This window comes from Caretta caretta, chromosome 9, assembly GCF_965140235.1.
Source record: "Caretta caretta isolate rCarCar2 chromosome 9, rCarCar1.hap1, whole genome shotgun sequence".
NCBI lineage: Eukaryota > Metazoa > Chordata > Testudines > Cheloniidae > Caretta > Caretta caretta.
The window spans coordinates 98541150-98561812 of NC_134214.1; the positions used below are offsets into that span (position 1 = coordinate 98541150).

A 20663-nucleotide genomic window follows, 5' to 3' on the forward strand; every position below is an offset into this window, starting at 1 on the left:
CATTTGAAGTTCTGAGTTATTAGCACCAATGAATCAAGCCCAAGATGTGTCATCTTGGATACTCAAGGGAGTGGGGGGGTGGGGGGTTAGGAAAACAAGGGGAAATAGGCTTGAATAGAGACTGGGAGTGGCTAAGTCATTATGCAAGGTAACCTATTTCCCCTTGTTTTCCTAACCCCCCACCTCCTTCCTCAGACGTTCTTGTTAAACCCTGGATTTGTGCTGGAAGTGGCCCACCTTGATTATCATACACATTGTAAGGAGAGTGATCACTTTACATAAGCTATTACCAGCAGGAGAGAGGGGTGGGGAGAGAGAAAACCTTTTGTAGTGATAAACACCCATTTTTTCGTGATTTGTGTGTATAAAAACAAACATCTTCTGTATTTTCCACAGTATGCATCTGATGAAGTGAGCTGTAGCTCACGAAAGCTTATGCTCAAATAAATTGGTTAGACTCTAAGGTGCCACAAGTACTCCTTTTCTTTTAACTATTGTAAAGCGCTTTGGATAAAAGCGCTATATAAAAAAAACCCTTAATAATTAACTTGTTTTGTTCTACAAATTAAAGCATACAACTCATATTTTAATATCAGTAGTCTTACCTTTCTAATGCGATGGATGTGCCCTCTCTCCCCCCGCCACAGCAGCCCCCGAGCTGGGGCTGGGAAGGATGGGGGCGTATATCTCCCTCTCTCCCCCACTGCAGCAGCCCCCGAGCTGGGGCTGGGAAGAAGCGGGTCTCTCCGCCACCACAGTGCTGAGGCTGGGAAGGAGGGCTGTCTCTCCCTGGCAAGTCTGTGGGAAGTCACCTCTTTCTCTGACTGCCACAGCCCTGCACATCCCAAAATCCTCCCCCTTCTCACCTTACTGCCCCCTCCCACCTACCCTCTATTCCCCCCAGGGCCACCACTTCACCTTACACCTTCTCCAGGGTCCAGGCACCTAATTAGTGGAGCCACGCCTGCGCAGCTCCACTAATTAGATGGGTGGCCCTTCATTCATCCATGGACCACTTTTTGAGAACCTCTGCTCTACACCCAAGGAGCAGTGTAACTTTTGAAACTTTAGAAGAGCAGCCACCAATTTCATAGCTACATGCGCCACAATTATATGTTTTAAATGTGGCACAAGTCTCAGCACGCAGTGCTCTGGTTCCAAGAAAAGAGGCCTCTTGGATCAAGGCAGAGCTGCATGAGGGTATCTGTAGTCTCGGAGGGTCACACCTCTGTGTTAAAGGGAATGCAACTGCAATCTGTTGCGTTACATACAAATGTATGTACATAAATGCAGCCCTCGGGCACATGACCAATTACCAGCACAACCCTCAGCTGGCAATTTGGCTGTCTATGATCAAATGGAAGATTTTTGGAGAGTAGTAAAAACCAAAAACCCTCAATTAGAATTTTTTTTTTAAAGGGGATGCTAAAACTCCCTGGAGTGTACCCTCTGCACTTTGGGTTCCACCAAAGTGGAACGGTTTGTTAGGAGACACACAATCAACAGTGGATAGACCACCAAACTAAAGAGCTAGTTCCAAACTATTATTTCCTTTAGATTTAGAACAATAATTAGTGCACATTCACAGGCTCTGAACATACTCCTAATTATTTTAAATTACAAAAGTAAATACACAGTACTTCATAATCAAATAGTATTATGAACTGGTCATACCTTTGTTATGGGTTAAGACCTCATTGAGATTAGTAGGTGTAAACTAACACTTCAATTAACATAACTGTAAGTATAAACCCTATCTAAGAAAGATCTCACAAAAACTGAGGTCAGACAAGGACAGAGTGAGAGAGGCAGCCTGAACAAGCAGCTAAAAGTGTGAAAAAACATGAGACCAGTGGCAGCAGATGGCACACATATCCCAATTTTGGCCCCGGACCATCTTGTGACAGAGTACTTCAATAGAAAGGGCTTGCTATGGTATTGCGGGCATTTGTGGGTCGTTTCACTGATATCGTCACAGAGCGGTCAGGGAAAGTGCATGACACATGCATCTTCAGGAATGCTGGCCTGTATAGAAAGCTGCAAGTAGGGACTTTCTTTCCAGATCAGAAGATTCCAATGCAGGATGCTGAAATGCCCATACTGATCCTGGGAGACCCAGCCGAACCCTTACCCCCATGGCTCATGAACTCTGACACCAGAAACCTTGACAGCAGCAAGGAGTGCTTCAACAGGCTGAGCAGGTGCAGAATGACTGTTGAACGTGCATTTGGCAGATAAAAGGCTCGTTGGTGCTGCCTTTAGGGCAGGTTAGACCTCCATGAGGAAAATATTCCTGGGGTTATAGCACCCTGCTGTACTCTGCATAATATTTGTGAAGCTAAGGGAGAAAAGTTTCCCTAGGGTGGAGTGTCAACAGCTGGTGGCTTATTTTGAGCAGCTAGATACCAGGACTATTAGAGGGGCTCATGGGGGGCTATTTGAATCAGGGAGGCTTTGACGCAGCATTTTGACAATGAGTCCCAGTAATATGTCTTTATGTAATGCATTCAGCCAGGCCTTGTTTACTTGCCACCTGGAATGACCCTTGTGATAATTGCTTCCTGAGCATAATTTGTAGTCTGCAAATGTGACAATAGCCACTGTGTATGAATTCCACCATGTGTAGGAGAAAAATAAAGATTAATTTTCTTTTTATAAGTTCATTTTTATTAAACACCGATAACCAGCACACAGAATTCAATTTCTTGAAAGGGCCATGACACTGAGGAGCACTCTCTTAATGGACGCTCTCATAGATAAGTCCATCTGTCAATAAGTAACCTGTCTGAAGGAGTGGAGTGAAAGGGGTACTGTGATTGGCTGCGAACCTGCAAGGAATGTGTGGGGGGCGTTTGGGAGGGGCATGGCACACAGTTCTGTATAGGTTGCAAGGGGAGGCGAGCATGCATGTGTTCTGACTGCAGTGCAATCAGGGACTTCAGCATCTCTGTTTGGTCCTCCATCAGTTTTATCATTCGCTCCTTGCCCACTAAAATATGCTCCTGGCCCTGATTCCTCTCCCAGCTAATTTCAATTTTTGTCTCTCTCCACACTCTGTGTTCATGATCTGCGGTGTCCAATGATTGGAGCACCTCCCTAAACATGTCCTTACTCCTGGGTTGCCTCCTTATCTGACAGAGCCACTCCGCCGGTGTGTTTGGGGTTCCCCTCAAAGGACACATCTGCAGAAGCACAAAAAGCAATAAATAGATGCAGTATTGTGAGTGCACTCACAACATTGGATCATTACAGTTAAATACACCTCTTTCTCACTCACTCTCCCTTGGCAAGCACACAATTCAGCAAGCACCCTAAACTTGGTGAGTTCAGCCCCGAGTGTGTGAGTGGGGAGGAGATCCAAGATGGGGCTAAAGGTCTAGGTAGCTTTTTAAGGGGATCACTGCAAGCTAATAGGGACACTATTGTAAATGCTGCCACTATTTTCCACAGGTGGGGATCCTTGAAACTGATATCTCACTCCTGAGGGTAAACAAGGATGCAAGAGTGCATCTCCTGCATGCGTGCGGCTTCAGCTAGTTCCCTATCCTGCTTGCCTGTGTGCCACTTTGGTCCCTGCACAAGTAAGTTTCCTACAGTGGGAGAAGAAACAAAGCAGCTCTGCCGAAGAACTGTCAGTACAGGATTGGCAAATACCTCCAGGAAAGTTTCCTAGAGAGCTCTCTGAGGGATTCCTGTGAAACCTCAGTGCGAATTAACAAACTTTTCCACAGGGCCCCCACTGCGTAGCCGCCCTGGGGAATGGGAAGTGGACACAAACACTGCTAGTCTTGTACATTTCTATCCCTTAACCCATTTCTAGCACATAAAACAAAAGAAAAGCCAGCTCTACCTCATGTAACCAACCAGTAGCAAATCAAAGTGAGCACTTACCAAAGCTCCCATCTCCAGCATCATGCGTGCCAGTACTGGGACTGCCCTGCACCCTCCAGACTCAATAAAAGGTCCCGGATTGCCACACGGCTGGACAACCCAGGCGCCTGTTCCACCTCATCCTTCAACTCCACTTCCTCGTCCACCACTTTGTCCTCGGGGTTCAGTCCACTGGTCACTATCTCCAGTCCCCCTGAAGTATCACAGGGTTCTTGGCGGTGAAGGGGGGGGTTGCCACCGAGGATGGCAACTAGCTTCTTGTAGAAGTGGCAGGTCTTTGGTGCAGCACCAGAGTGACAGTTTGCCTCCCTTGCCTTCTGGCATGCCTGTCTCAGCTCCTTGATCTTCGCATGGCACTGATGCATGCCCCGTTCATGGCCCTTCTCCAACATGCCACAAGAAATCTGTCCACAGGTATTGAAGTTCCTACAGCTGGAGTGGAGCTGGGACTGCATAGCCTCCTCTCCCCAGAGACCCAGAAGATCCAACATCTCTGGTGTACACCAAGCAGGAGAGTGTTTGCTGTGTGGGCCACCATGGTCAGCTGGGAAGAAGCGATGTGAGCTCTCCACAACAAGCAAACATGAAGTGGAATTTCAAAAATTCCCAGCCTTTTAAAGGGGAAGGGGCGGATGCCTGTGTACCTGGCTGCAGGACAACAGAGTTTGAAATGCTAACCCGAGAGGTCAGGATGGGCATTGTGGGACAGCTCCTGGAGGCCATTTATAGCAACATAATCAAGTGCAGTGTCTATACTGACACTGCATCCATCTAACTTTGTTGCAAAAAGCTCTATGCCTCTCGTTGAGGTGGTTTTATTTTGTCGGCATAGCTGCAGAGTTAAATCAGCAGGAGGAGCACTGCAGTGTGTACACCTCCACTGTTTTGTTGTCCAAAACTTGAATCTTGAGGGGGGGGGAGACGGAAGGTGTTTAAACAGTGTTTTTTATTCTGTTTCTCCCCATTGGTCTGAATTATCCATCACATCAAGTCCAAATCATTAGTGGAATACCTCTGCTTGCACTGACCAGAGGATGTTTGGATTCTGATGTCAGCCCAGTTCTACAGTCTGACAGGAATCAGGTGGTGTCCCCAGTGTACAAAGAATTCTTCTTTGCAGCCAACCTAGTCTAACAAATTTTGTTAACTGGAACTGGAGCAGCAAAACAAAGAAAACAAATGCTTCCAGCTTTGTGGGTGAGAGAACTATAAGTGAAGATTATAATGCTGGACATTGACAGCCTTAAACCAGCTGCCTCAGGAATCTGCCAAGAACTTTGCTGAAAATATGTTCCTCATCTTAGCAACGGAGCTAAGACTTATCACACATCTGCCCACCTTTATTCAAATGAAGCTCCTTCTGATCTGACAGCTCAGGCATTGTCAATTTCATCCAGAACAATTTACAAACTTGGAACCTAATCCTGTAAACCCTAAATCATTTGCTCAATCCCATTGAAGACAATGGGACTATTTGCATGATTATGGACCACTTATGTGGACTGGTAAGAATTTCAGGAGTCTGTTCCTATAAAGGAAGTTGAATCCCCTCACTGAAATGCAATGTTGGGGTACAATACCATAAAGCAGTTTAGGATACAGTTCTACTTAAAATTTGTCTTTTAATAAGTCATACATATGCTGAAATGGCTCCTCACCCAACTCCCATATTCCATATAAACAGACTGAATACTACATATTTGTGGAGAAAGTGAGTAGTTAAGCATATTGATTTTTGTATATACAAAGGGGGGTGTCGGAGGGGACGGGGAGAGCGTGGGAGCCCTGGGCTGGGAGCAGGGTGGGGAGGAGTCACGTGTCCCCCTTTGTGTCCCTCCCATGAGTACAGTACCAGTAAGAAATGATTTCTACTTGCACCACTGGCTTCACATATGGTGCAGGAAATCCAGGCTTGGCTATCTCCTGGTCCTCATGAAAGAAGGGTGAGTGTCACCTCTGGGTCATTGCTGCTCCCACTTGGTATCTTGCAGCCAAAATTATCCTAAAGCCAGGTGTCAAGGTTCCTTCCCCACTCTGAACGCTAGGGTACAGATGTGGGGACCTGCATGAAAACCTCCTAAGCTTACTTTTACCAGCTTAGGTTAAAATTTCCCCAAGGTACCAACTATTTTACCTTTTGCCCTTGGACTTTAGCTGCCACCACCAAACGTCTAACCAGTTTTATTTTATTAGGAAAGAGCCCGTTTGGAAATGTCTTTCCCCCCAGTATCCTCACCAAAACCTTGCACCCCCCTTCCTTGGGAAGGTTTGATAAAAATGCTCACCAGTTTGCATAGGTGATCACAGACCCAAACCCTTGGATCTTAAGAACAATGAAAAAAGCATTCAGTTTCTTAAAAGAAGAATTTTAATAGAAGAAAAGTAAAAAAGAATCACCTCTGTAAAATCAGGATGGTAAATACCTTACAGGGTAATTCGATTGAAAACATAGAGAATCCCTCTAGGCAAAACCTTAAGTTACAAAAAGACACAAAGACAGGAATATCCATTCCATTCAGCACGGCTTATTTTCTCAGCCACTTAAACAAATCATAATCTAACGCATATCTAGCTAGATTACTTACTAAATTCTAAGACTCCATTCCTGTTCTGTCCCCGGCAAAAGCATCAAACAGACAGACCGAGACCCTTTGTTTCTCCCCCTCCGGCTTTGAAAGTATCTTGTCTCCTCATTGGTAATTTTGGTCAGGTGCCAGTGAGGTTATCTTAGCTTCTTAGCCCTTTACAGGTGAAAGGGTTTTTCCTCTGGCCAGGAGGGATTTTAAAGGTGTTTACCCTTCCCTTTATATTTATGACACCAGGTTTTATAATCTCAAAGCATCTTGCAGAGGCACATGAGTCTAAAGAGAACCGTCCACTATGGATGGAGCTGTGCAGAACCTCTTAGTTGAGCATTAGGAATAGAGATCTCATAGCAGAGTCAAATCACTGTCTCTTACTATGAGAAACCAAAGGAGACTGTACCAAAAGAGAGCCCCATACTGAACTTCAGATCTTGTCCACATGAGACATTACTATGCGGCAAACTGGTGCAGTGTAGATTCACATCCTGGCTTGCCGCACAGTAACTTGACAAGGAGACAAGCCTTCAGGCTGCATTGTAACAGCAATCTTGGTATCAAGATGTCTAGGAGAAAAATCTATGACATTAACTAAGTATAAAGTCTTTTCTATCCTAAACAATCAAAATCTCAAAGGGGGTTACCTATGAAATTAGAAAACAATGAAAACCAAGGAAAACGGTTACATAATTTCCCAAAGAGGTGCACTGAAGCATCAAGGAGCGCAAATATCTACAGGAGGAGTGCAAGGTGGCCAGCCTGATTCTACAGTCCTTACTCAGGGCAAATTCCCATGTGAGTTATTGGGAATTTCTATGAGAGTTCGAGCTGAGTAAAGGCTGTACAAAAGTGCCTCGTGTGTCTTGGACAGAAACAAAACAAAGAAGCAAAAAGGACTCAACAGCTCTTTCCTATTTCCTGTGCGCTTGTCATTATTTTAGTTTAGCAACATAAGTTAGTTCTATCTATTAACTTCAAATAAAATAATTTGGATTTATACAGTGCTTTTCATCCAAGAATCTCAAGAGGCTATAGAAAACTGGTTTAATTTGTCTATACTCATTTTACTGATAGAGAAACTTTAAAAGTGAAATCAATGGATGTTACAGTTGCTCAGTATCTCTGAAAAACAGGCCCCAGTTTCCTACCAGTAAAATTAGGATAATTGTGCTTACCAATCATTATAAAACTTTCTGAGATTCTCAATTGAAAAGTATTGTATCGGTGCAAAATGTTATTATTACTTCAATGTAAGGTATTTAAGGTAGTAGCAGCTCCTTGACATCTCTGAAAATCAGGACCTAAGTGACTTTTTCAAGGTCACACACAGAGTATAAGGCAGAACCTAGCTTTCCTGACTCCCAATCATGTGTTCTAACTATTCGACAATGCTGTCTCCCATACTGAAATTATAAAATCTGACAACTGAAGGTGGTTCCGGTTTTCTGATTATGTGACCCCAACCATCCTCTTTTGTTGTTGTTCACTCATCCTTTTTATGTAACTGTTCTCCTAGCTGTGAAAACCAAAAAGGTCAGCTTGACAATAAACTGCATCATTTGAAAATGTTAACACTGTAGACATAGAATGGGAGGTTGCCTCCAATTTTCTTGAATTTTGGGAGACAATAGCCTGGCAACTTTGTACTAAACAAAATGGATGTAATGAGCAGAACCCAAACCCCCTCTGCAATCAAATTACTGCTTTACATTTAGTGCAAATCTGGGGAAATTGTAAATAAACTGGAACACTCAGGCTAGTGACTGTACAACCGCAGAGAGAAAAAGTCAACTGTCAGTACCCCTACTTCTTTCAATAAATTCTGTGGGCCAGATTCTAATCTCACATTGATGTAAATCCAGAGTAACCTCGATGGAATTACTGTGGGTTTACACTGGGATAAATGAGACCAGAATCTGGCCCTGTTTTTTTTCTATCCTCTCAGAAAAATTTTTTAGCCTGTGTGACAAGAGCCAGTAGGATTCTACCAATACAGCTATTAAAAATATGGAGAATGCAAAACTCTTGATAGGAGAGAGCCCTAAATCAATGCATAGGTTTTTATGTCTGAATTGCCTGGATCAGATTTTGTCACTAGAGCACAAGCCTGTGTTAAGAGGGCAGGGAGCTGCACTGCCCTGGAGAATTTCTTAATCCTAGTCTAAACTTAAAATTTAGATGTACCTACCTATGTTGCTTAGGAGTGTGAAAAATTCACACTTCAGAGTGCTACAGTTAAGCACTGTGTAGTGTAGATGTGGTTGGGTTGATAGAAGAATTCTCTCAGCCTGGCTATCACCTCTCGGGGAGGTGGATTACTTTGATGAAAAATCCTTTCTATTGCTATAGGAAGCATCTACACTGAGGCACTGCAGTGTCATAGCCGCACTGCTGCAGGTGGTCTGCTGGAGCGCCCATGGTGGAGATATGCCCTGAGAGGCACTGTGTCTCAAGTACAGCCGGTCAAAAAAAATTGAGGAAACAGTTCCTATCAGAAAATACATTTCCATCAAAGTCAAAACACTTTGTGAAAGTCAACGCCTCCCCAATGAAATGTTTCAGTTTTCCGGTCAAAATGAATGTTCATTTTGAATTTTGTATTATATTGCTTAAAATAAAATGCTGAAATTGAAACAATGATTCAATTTTGTTAAAGTGTCTCAATCATTCCTACATTAAATTTGTTCACATTATCTTTTGTGGAGAAGTTTTAAATTGTTGGGTTTCACTCCAAAGTTTCAAAATTTCAGAATTCACCATGAAATGAAATTTCTGTTCTCTGCACAGCTTTAGCCTCAAAGGGCTTTGATGAACTGGCGTTTTCTATTATATTTCTGTATCTGTCTTTGCTGGTTTGGGCACTGGGTGGCGGGCAGCTCTGGAAGTAGACAGAATAGAGTACTGCTCTTGGGCCTGCCTTGGATGGGGAGCCAGGCAAAGCTGAGACCAGCTAAATGCCACCTTGTTAACCCTTGCGTTTACATGCAGCCATCTTTATAGGTTACAGAACCAATGCTCTTAGCTGTCAAAGCTGTCACTGAAGGGTATGTAAAAGCCCTGGGAAGTATAAGTGCACTGCTGTAGCTGCAGCACGGCCAATTGTTGACTAAACTGGCATTGCAACAAATCAGTTAGCTTCCCCAGAGCAACCAACAGTACTTGCAATTCCAGGGCACAAAAGGCAGTAATTTTGTGTGCTGTGTTAACAGGCATGCTAGGAAGCTGAAATAGGGATTACCACACCTAAAATCTCTAGTGTAGACAGGGCCCTCCTGAGATTTATTTTCCAACTTGGTCACAGCTAGTACTGCCCTAGCGAGGTTTTTTGTTTTTTAAACATCCATGCTAACCATCCATGCTAACAAAATCATGCTCCAGACTACACTTCAGAAACTATATCTACACTGGTCTATAGCATGGCTAATGAACACCATTGCAACACAATTTTGCAACTGTTACACCTTAGTTACAACAGCTGTCAAGTTTGAAAACAGTTTCAAGCAGTTATAAATCCCAGTATGTTGAGGGCTTTACATACCATACTCGACCCTTGTCAGGGTTCCTTCCCCACTCTGAACTCTAGGGTACAGATGTGGGGACCCACATAAAAGACCCCCTACACTTATTTCTACCAGCTTAGGTTAAAACTTCCCCAAGGCAAAAAGTCTTTGTCCTTGGATTAGGTAAAACGCTGCCACCACCAAGTGATTTAACAAGCAACCAGGGAAAGGACCACTTGGAGTTCCTCTTCCCCCAGCAATCCCCCCAAGCCCTTACACCCCCTTTCCTGGGGAGGCTTGAGAATAAACAAGATGAGCACAGACCAGACTTCGATTTTTAAGACCAAAAAAACCCAATCAGATTCTTAAAAAACAGAACTTTATTAGAAGAACAAAAAAAGATAAGACAGCAACTCTGTAAAATCAGAATGGAAGATAATCTTACAGGCAGTCAGATTCAAAACATAGAGAATCCCTCCAGGCAAAAACCTTAAGTTACAAAAAGACACAAAAACAGGAATATACATTTCCTCCAGCACAGCAAATTTCATAAGCCAAAACAAAGACAACCTAACACATTTTCTAGCTAGATTACTTACTAACTTTACAGGAGTTGGAGGGCTTGCATCCTTGATCTGTTCCCAGCAAAGGTATCACACAGACAGACAAAAGTCTTTTCCCCCTCTCCGGATTTTAAAGTATCTTGTCCCCTCATTGGTCATTTTGGGTCAGGTGCCAGCCAGGTTACCTGAGCTTCTTAACCCTTTACAAGTAAAAGGACTTTGCCTCTGGCCAGGAGGGATTTTATAGCACTGTTACCCTTCCCTTTATATTTATGACAACCCTATTCAGTATTCCTTACTCAGGATAAACTCTCATTGTCTTCAAAAGGGGTTAAGACTGAGTAAGGCTAATGGCTGGTCTACACACAAACATGCACCAAAATAACTAAATCAGTTTTAACTCACACCTTTTGCTACATCGGTGCAAGTATGTGGACACCCTTATTTTGGAATAAAATTGTCCAAATGCAAAATTGCACCAACATAATAAAGATGTGAATTAAAATTGATATAGATATTTCAGTTACAAGTTTGTATGTGGACCTGCTCTAAAAGACTGAGCCTGAATTGGCTTTTGCTGCTATTTAACTAAGGACTCAATTCTGTAAACGTTACTCACATCAAGTAGTACTTCATCCCACAAATAGTCACACTAATTTCAAAGACATAAATGCTACACAACATGAATAAAGATCATAGAATCAGGCCTTAAAAGAGACATATCAAAAACACCATTTGAAGGATCTCATATTAATATTGTCAGAGCTTCAAACGGAACATTTTTCTTTGCCATTCATTCTGGCAGGTCGTCCTACCTCTAGTGGTAGTACAAGAGAACTGCTGAATAAGTCTTGTTTGGAATTAGTATGTTATAAGTAAGCAGTTTTTACATCCTGGAAATATTACACAAGTGTCTAATGTATATTGTGTGTGAAAAATGAAAATGTAAAACAATTCATATGTTGGTATTCTGCAATTCCCAGACTCTTAAAATCAGGTACTAGATATGAGAAGGCTTTCCAAGTCAAGTGCTATGATTTGCCCAAAGGAGCAAGTAACAGATTTTGGGCATGATCCTGTCTTCCTTATGTACCTACAATGCTCACTGAATCTAGAGAATAAGGCCCAACTGTCAAAAAAAAGTTATAAAAATCCAGGTCCATGATTCATCTCTACAGCCACTCTGGGACTGGGCAAATTGTATGCTATTGTGATGGAGAAGTTATTCAACCTTGGGAAGGATAGACAGCAACACTGTGATTTCTGGTGGGAGTGCAGCTAGTTAGCCTCCCTTATCCACTTACCAACATGTAACATCACTTACATCACCTCTGAATTTGGCCCAAGGTGATTTATTTTATTATCACTTCCTTAATGACCATTGCCACATCCTCATCACTCAGCAAAGACAGTGGGAGCTCCATGTGCAGAGAGCTTCCTGGAATAGGCCTTTACTCATGTGACTCAGAATTTGGTCATCATTTTGTTTTCTTGGAGACAAATTGTTCCCTCCTTTGGAAAAGACCCATGGGAAGAAGTAAGTACACTGGAAACTGTGCAAGATTCATTACATCCCGAAGACAGATTGTTTTCTGACCTCATACGATGGGGTTGAGGGCATCACCTGAAAGGCTCTCGGGGGAAGTCAGGCTCCAACCCCCATCAAAACCCTAGGCAGTAAAATGGGCAGCAGAACACACTGTAATACTACCTTGCTTCCCCCTCCAGATGGCTGCACTGATCCTGAAAGGCCCATAGGAGTTCCACACTTGGAAGGTTTGAAGTACTGAGATGCAAGGTGAATTATATTAAGTGAAGCCTTTAATTCAGTCACTTTTTAATAAGGTTTTGATAATTTATTTTATGTGAATCTGCAGAGTTTGCTTTTATAACATCTAATTGATAAATATATAATCTGGTTTTAATTTAGGATCTGCAGGTATTTCCCAATGGTAAATATTAGATTCTTTATTGCTTTCTTTATTCAGTAATGATAGGGGAAATGTCTGTAAGGTTCCTAGCATCCATTTGTATGCAGATAAAATCATATTTTATGATAGTCGTAAATCTGACAGAATAGCCTCTTGCATTCAAGACAACACAATAAATATCGTGTTGTGGCTGAAGTAAACATGTTTGGAAGAAAAATGAAATAAAGATGTTATTAGAGGTTTAATGAAACAACCATAACTGCTTATTTACAAAAGATGTGTGTATACATCCCTGAGAGGTGCAAAGCCCATGCTGAGTTTGCAGCTTCTTGATGAGCAGGACAATGGAGATTCTCAGCAGGATCCTACAGACTCTGCAGAAATGGGCTTAACACTTCTCAGAGATGATGGCTGCCTATATAATGCTAAACTATCTCTGTCTATCTCAGGTTTTTAAAAGATGTCTATTACCATGGTACCAAAGCATCAATTACAGTATGGCTGCCTTTGTACAGGTGTGCCTGAGCACCCCTTCCCCCAAGCACTGCTGCACATGAGGTAGGCATAATACCAGACACCCAAGCACCACTGAGGGAAGCCCTATACCTGTGTAAGGCATAATACTTCTGTACTCTGAATGCAAAATTGATCCCATTGTAGAAGGCCCATACAAGGACTAAAGAGGGGTTTAAGTGGTAACTAGTCCTTGTGCTGGCCTTGTGACCAAGGGTGAATTTCACCCTGGAAGCACAAGAGAAGAGGTTGACCTGCATTGTCTCCAGTGCAGTAATCTAGAGAGGGCAATGCTCTAGGCCAGTGGTTCTTAACCTTTACTGCAGCCTGCACCCCTTCGGGTTCTCAAAATATGTTCTTGCACCCCTTATCCAAAATCGTTGAAGTAGGTCAGTTCTTTAAACCTAGATATATTTTTTGTTTGTATATTGCAGTAATCGTTAAAAATTTATAATGTTAATCAATACATAGATTTGATGAAACAAAGTACTTGTACTTACGTCTCTGTGCTTAATTTGTGTTTTCGATGATTTACCTTCTAAAAAAATCCGGCATGTCTCGCACCCCCAGAAAGGGCATCTCGCACCCCTAGCGGGTGCGTGTACCCCAGGTTAAGAACTACTGCTCTAGGTTGTATTCACCTAAAGTAGTTTTTGCATATTGCAGCAACAACTGATGCCCAGTATACTGTTCCCCCTCCTCCACTTCTAAGAGGTATTATGCCTCAAACAGAAAGCAAGCTTCCCTCCATTGTGCTTGGGTGCCTGGCTCTCAGGGACCACATTATAACCTACAGAAAACATACACATTGTACCAAAAGTTAAAATTATTGTATAACTCACAAACGACAAAGACCTGGATGTGTGGGAGGCCATCACTGGTGGCTGGAAACTTCACATGCTGCAACATGTACAAGTAAAAAATAAGAAACTCTTAAAGTAATGTTTTGGGTTTCTAAAATGAAAGAACCCTCTATTGTGAATACTACCAGTATTCATTGACAGAATGTACTGGAACAGCTCAGATCACTTTCTGCAGGCATCCAAAATAAAAGAGAATAACACAAACCATTCCCTCTTCCCTTCTGTCAAAGAGAACAAGAAAGATACTGATGCTCTTTCTTCTCTCTCCATCACTGCTATTTGCAGGGAAGAGTGCATTTGTCATCTTGTGCTGCAGAATAGAAAAGAAAACAGAGGACTGCTAAGAAAATGTAAACTCCAAGGATTTATGGCAATATGGCAAAATTCCAAACATAGGGCCTTTTATGATTTGCAGGGAAGAAGCACAAGCTTCTACGGCTTGCACAACAATTAAGAACTAAATATAAAACTCTTGTAAGAGAAATAATATTTAAGTCTTCCCTCCCTCTCCCACAGCTCCCTGCTTTCCCCACCCCAGTTTATAATTCTTTAATTCTTGCCATGTCTCTCGTGTAATAGCCCCAGCTGTTTGCGTTCCATCTCTTGAAGAATAACTTCCCAAGACTCAAAGCATACTTTAAGAAGGCCCTCTCAAAACCTGTAAGATGTTTCACCATCAAGCATTCCAGCTCTTTTGCCACAATGAGTTTCACCCACATCAGAGATGTATAGCATACTGATAAATTCAATATAGGCCCTTTCTGGGGGTTTGGGTGGATCCTGTTTGTGAATCTGTAGTGCCACTTCCACTATATTTGGATGCTGAAGGATTTGATATCCCATTACATACAATAAGTCCTTTTGCCATGACTGACAAAGACTGGAATAAGGGCCTTGCTATACAAGTGTGAAAGGTGGTAGAAGAACTGAGCACAATAGACTATTTCTGACAATGTAACAGAATACTTCACACAGAGAAGTAGTAATGGATCTCCATAATTTTAGACTGTATAAACAAGTGTGTAGTCACCACAGCAATGAAAAAACATGCATGGTGGGATCATTCGGGAGCCTTCTGTGTTTTCTGTCTCCACTCTCACATTTCTTACTTTTTCTACTGTGACCAGGATACGATACTTCACATGCATAGGTGGCAAGTTATATGGGCCCACGGTGTCCGTGCTTCTCGCTCCACCAATGTTTGGGCTTATATTTTCAGAGCCATCCCATCCATAGGACGGACTGGGGCAACTGCCCCAGGCCCCGTGCTTTGGAGGGCCCTGTGCTTCAGGGGGACACAGGGTCCAGGGTGGCCTGGTGCCGGCAGCAGCAAGCAACCCGGCCCCAGCCCAGCCCAGCCCTTTCCCCAAGCCCCCACCCTGCCCCGCCTCTTCTCACCCCTGCTCTGCCCCCCTCCGTTCCCATTCCACCCCTTCCCCTAAACCCTGGCCCTGCCTCTTTCTGGCTTCCGCACCCTCCCCCAAGCCAGCAGAGTGGGGCAGGGCGGGCTGGGTCTGGGTCGCTCGCTGCTGCTGCTGGGGCTGGTCGCTCGCTGCTGCCGGGGCCAGGCCCCCCGCTACTCCCCCAGGCCGCCCTGGACCCCGTATTCCCCAAAGCACAGGGCCCGGGGCGGTTGCCCTGGTCTGTCCTATGGACAGGAGGGCTCTGCTTGGACCCGTTCTCAGTACCACCAAAAATTATACAAACCTGGCACCCTGTTCACATGGCAAAAACAGGCTAGTGCTTTTAGGCTGCAAAATGGCAGTCCCAGAGACATCTCCAAGATATGAGATCAGCAAGGATTTACAGGACCCAGAACTAGATACAGAAATAAAGTTTCAACCCTCACAACCTCATGAACACTGACCTGCACCCCCACAGGTCCCTTGTCTTTGCTCCCCTCTCCACTATTTTTCTTTTACCCTCCACTATTTGTAACTGATTCCCACTTGCCCAACTGATTTTCTTTCAATTTCCTTTATATCTGCTCCTAATTTTGCCATTCCCCTTTCTTGCCCTATACTTTTACTAGGTACAGGCTCCTTATACTGTCTCCATGATATTTTCAAAACACCTTCCTACTGCTGACTTCCCTCAGCAGCTAGGCAGGCATGACCAGACATGGTGCTGCATTGCACAATCCCAGTCACTGGACATTCCCAGGCCTGGGCTCCCATAAAGCATGGGACAACTGCCCTAGCTGTCCCTACTGGCACAGACCTGGCATAGATTTATTAAGTATATTGCATAACACAGCAAGAGACTGAACTGGATGTCTTATCTTTAATTTGTGCTCCCAATGGACAAAGTTTACAGAGAAAATATTAGGAGAGTGCACTGCGACGTTTCTGTTCTCACTTCTTCATTTGACCTGCAGTCTGGGATTAATTTTCCCATGCACCAAAATGGGCAGTCACTTGATGTAGTCTTCACCAAGTACACTTCTCTTATCTTTATGGTAAACCACAAACAATTGTCGCCTGGAACAAACATTGGGAGAAAGTCAAAATTAGCCTTTATAAGGGTGTTAACTACCTCAAGTTAATTCATAGAATCATAGAATATCAGGGTTGGAAGGGACCTCAGGAGGGCATCTAGTCCAACCCCTTGCTCAAAGCAGGACCGATCCCCAATTAAATCATCCCAGCCAGGGCTTTGTCAAGCCTGACCTTAAAAACTTCTAAGGAAGGAGATTCCACCACCTCCCTAAGTAACGCATTCCCTCCTAGTAAAAAAGTTTTTCCTAATATCCAACCTAAACCTCCCCCACTGCAACTTGAGACCATAACTCCTCGTTCTGTCATCTGCTACCACTGAGAACAGTCTAGAGCCATCCTCTCTGGAACCCCCTTTCAGGTAGTTGAAAGCAGCTATCAAATCCCCCCTATTCTTCTCTTCCGCAGACTAAACAATCCCAGTTCCCCCAGTCTCTCCTCAGAAGTCATGTGTTCCAGGCCCCTAATCATTTTTGTTGCCCTCCGCTGGACGCTTTCCAATTTTTCCAATTTTTACCCGTTGAGCCCGACAATCTAGCCAGCTTTCTATCCACCTTATAGTCCACTCATCCAGCCCATACTTCTTTAACTTGCTTGACACTTTCCTTGACTTTCTTCTTGTTACTAACATACCTGAAGAAACCCTTCTTGTTACTCTTAACATCTCTTGCTAGCTGTCACTCCAGGTGTGATTTGGCCTTCCTGATTTCACTCCTGCATGCCCGAGCAATATTTTTATACTCTTCCCTGGTCATTTGTCCAATCTTCCACTTCTTGTAAGCTTCTTTTTTGTGTTTAAGATCAGCAAGGATTTCACTGTGAAGCCAAGATGGTCACCTGCCATATTTACTATTCTTTCTACACGTCACGTCAGGCTATAACCTCAATAAGGATTCTTTAAAATACAGCCAGCTCGTGTTATTCTCCCAGGGGATCCTGCCCATCAGTTCCCTGAGGGAGTCAAAGTCTGCTTTTCTGAAGTCCAGGGTCCATATTCTGCTGCTCTCCTTTCTTCCTTGTGTCAGGATCCTGAACTCGACCATCTCATGGTCACTGCCTCCCAGGTTCCCATCCACTTTTGCTTCCCCTACTAATTCTTCCTGGTTTGTGAGCAGCAGGTCAAAAAGAGCTCTGCCCTTAGTTGGTTCCTCCAGCACTTGCACCAGGAAATTGTCCTCTACACTTTCCAAAAACTTCCTGGATTGTCTGTGCACCGCTGTATTGCTCTCCCAGCAGATATCAGGGTGTTTGAAGTCTCCCATGAGAACCAGGGCCTGCGATCTAGTAACTTCCGTTAGTTGCCGGAAGAAAGCCTCATCCACCTCATCCCCCTGGTCTGGTGGTCTATAGCAGACTCCTACCACCACATCACTCTTGTTGCTCACACTTCTAAACTTAATCCAGGGACTCTCAGGTTTTTCTGCAATTTCATACCAGAGCTCTGAGCAGTCATACTGCTCTCTTCCATACAATGCAACTCCCCGACCTTTTCTGCCCTGCCTGTCCTTCCTGAACAGTTTATATCCATCCATGTCAGTACTCCAGTCATGTGAGTTATCCCACCAAGTCTCTGTTATTCCAGTCACATCATAATTCCTTGACTGTGGCAGGACTTCCAGTTCTCCTTGCTTGTTTCCCAGGCTTCTTGCATTTGTGTATAGGCACTTGAGATAACTTGCTGTTTGTCCTGCTTTCTTAGTGTGAGGCAGGAGCCCTACACTCTCGCGCTCTCCTGCTCGTGCTTCCTCCTGGTATCCCACGTCCCCAATCAATTAACTTAAAGTAGAAAACCCAAGCAGACATACCATTTGAATCAGTCCTCTTTCTAGGATCACATATCCAGGCTGTATTTTGCTGCTTCTTCCTCCAGAATGTCTCTAAAATATGGCCTTTCTTCTCCATTCCCATAGGTAAACTTTTATCCAGACCCTCATCATCTCTCATCCCAACTACTCCAACTTCCTCCTTTCTGGCCTTGAGAAATCCCACTTTGTCCCATTTATATCCATTCAAAATGCTACTGCAAAGATCATTTTCTTGTCTTCACTTTTAAGTCCCTTCAAAGCCTACTTGTTATCTCTTATACTATATCAAGACACTGAAGCCTGCCTCTATTCTGCAAATGATGTCAGTCTGTCTTGAATGCCCATTTATAAAATTTTCCAGCAAGCATCTTCTGCTTTCTCCTGTGCTACCCCTTATTCATGTGAGGAGCTCCCTGTAAATATCCAAAAAGCCACCAAATTGTCCTCCTTCAAATCCCTTCTTAAAACTCTCCTATACCATGGTGCCTACAAAATATTCGAAAATGGTTAGGCAGATGGGGTGCTGTGACTGCTGCTTATGTAGTCTAACTAGTAGCATCTCACAGTCGTCTTGTGCCTACTTTGCAGAGCATACAATTTAATTATAAGATCAGAGAGTAGCCATCTATTGTCTCTCCTTTTATTAGGCTGTAAGTTCTTTGAGGTAGGTACTAGGGTCTCTTTGTTATGTTTATACAGCATGATGGGGCTGTGGTCTTTAGGTACTACCACCCTACAAATAAAAAATGACCAGTGAAGTTAGCTGTTCCAGACTTATTTTGTGAAGTTACACTAGCTAGAATAAAGATATATAAGGAGTAAAACCCCTCATCATGCTTCAAGATGTAAGCCAGTCACTAGGGTCCAGATCCCTAATGGAAGTTAGGAGCCTAAATACCTTTGCAGAACTGGGCCTAACTGCCTGGAGTTAGCAGGAAACCTCCCGAGGAGAAAGTTACTGCACAATTGTCCAATATGTGAGTTTTTTCACTTTTCTCAGAAGCTTCAGGTATTGGCCACAGTCAGAGACAGGATATCAGACTAGACAAACTACTGGTCTCACCAAGTATGGTAATTCCTGCAACCCAATAGACTCAGTACAACATCGGTAAACAAAATAACCTAGTACAAGCAAGCGTCATGGTTGGGAAGACTAGGCAGGAGATGAACACGCATTTCAAATTTGCAGCAGGTAGTCAGTGGAGCCAATTGTTATTCAGTATGTGAGGTGGCCTGGGGAACCAGAAGTTTTATCCTGAAAGAGAAATGAAAAAGAAAACGCATTCTTATAATAATCCAGGGTTTTTTTTTTTTTATAAATGAGCTGTATCAGCTTTTGAAGCATGTTCTTGACTACTGCATTAGGGATCTTCTGCTAAGACAGGTTTTCAAACAAAGAAAACATGGTACATTTGATTAGTGCATAATACAAGGGTCCTAGCTTTCCAAAAGTATTCTGAATACTTAAAAGTCTGCCAGCATAAATGTTCAACAATAATTCTTCAGCTAATTTTTAACAGACTGAACATTAAGCTGTTTTGGCTCACTTAAGTCTCTCAAAGAGAAATATTACGTATTACCAGAATATTTGCCACTATTATACTTTCACTGCATAAATTTTCAGAGATTTGGAAAAGATTTAAATTTGTGCATTAAGAATTAATGATAAACTGAAAAAGCAAATAATATGTGGTTCTAAGATTCCAATTCCTGGTGCAGACATTAGTGACTGTATGACACATAGGAGACATTTGTGAGAGGATGGGTGTTAGCACTATCATCTTGGCTAAGTTTCACTATAATGCCTTTCTTCCTATTTTAAAATCCCCCTATAATTACAACTGGACAAAAAGTCACTTCCTGTCCTGAATTGTTGCATATTGTTATTGTGAAGTATTAAATGGGTGCGGTGCTCCGCATCAGAGGTGGCGGTATTTCAGTGGTCAGTAGAGTGACGGCCATGATGTAACTTCTAAAAGATTCTGGAATCCTGCTCTTTGAAAGGCCAATATAAATATAAATCATTCAACTGTTTTACTTATATTCATTGGTACTGAAAACAAACGGCAGGGTGTTCATCTGACCGCCTGGAACGAGCCGGCAGGATTAGGCGTTCGTACCGTAGTGCATAAGGGCCCAAATCAGACTCAAACACTTGGCGTGCTGGGCACTGACACACACAGGAAGACGCGGTCCCACCAAAACCAGTTCCATTTGACAAAGCCAAAATACAACAAGGGAAGGCCACAATCCGGGGGGGGGTGGGCACAGGGACGCCCAGGGTAACTGGCAGGCACACAGGTACCTAGACAGTGTGCACCATTTGTTTCCGAGTCCCTGAGGTTAGCGTGGGACGAGGTGACATGCTGGCTGCGGCCCATTTATCACCACAGGTCTGTGACCCCCACAGAAAAGGGGTCAGCCCGGCAGGTTGACCAGACCCGGCCAGGGGCGAAGAGGCCCACGAGAGGGGGGGGGGGAGGGGGCGTGTCACGAGCCCTGGCAACCGCCCGGCCCCAG

General features: G+C 43.5%; 1 long non-coding RNA gene across 1 annotated transcript; it reads right to left on the bottom strand.

The window, feature by feature from the left end:
- Positions 1-16189: 16189 nt before the first annotated feature.
- LOC142073253 (uncharacterized) lies at positions 16190-20608 on the bottom strand. The gene is made up of 3 exons (XR_012670046.1): positions 20264-20608; positions 19042-19398; positions 16190-16323 (listed from the first exon to the last, which is right to left on the bottom strand). It is a non-coding gene; the product is annotated as an uncharacterized LOC142073253 (long non-coding RNA).
- Between the last annotated feature and the right edge of the window lie 55 nt (positions 20609-20663).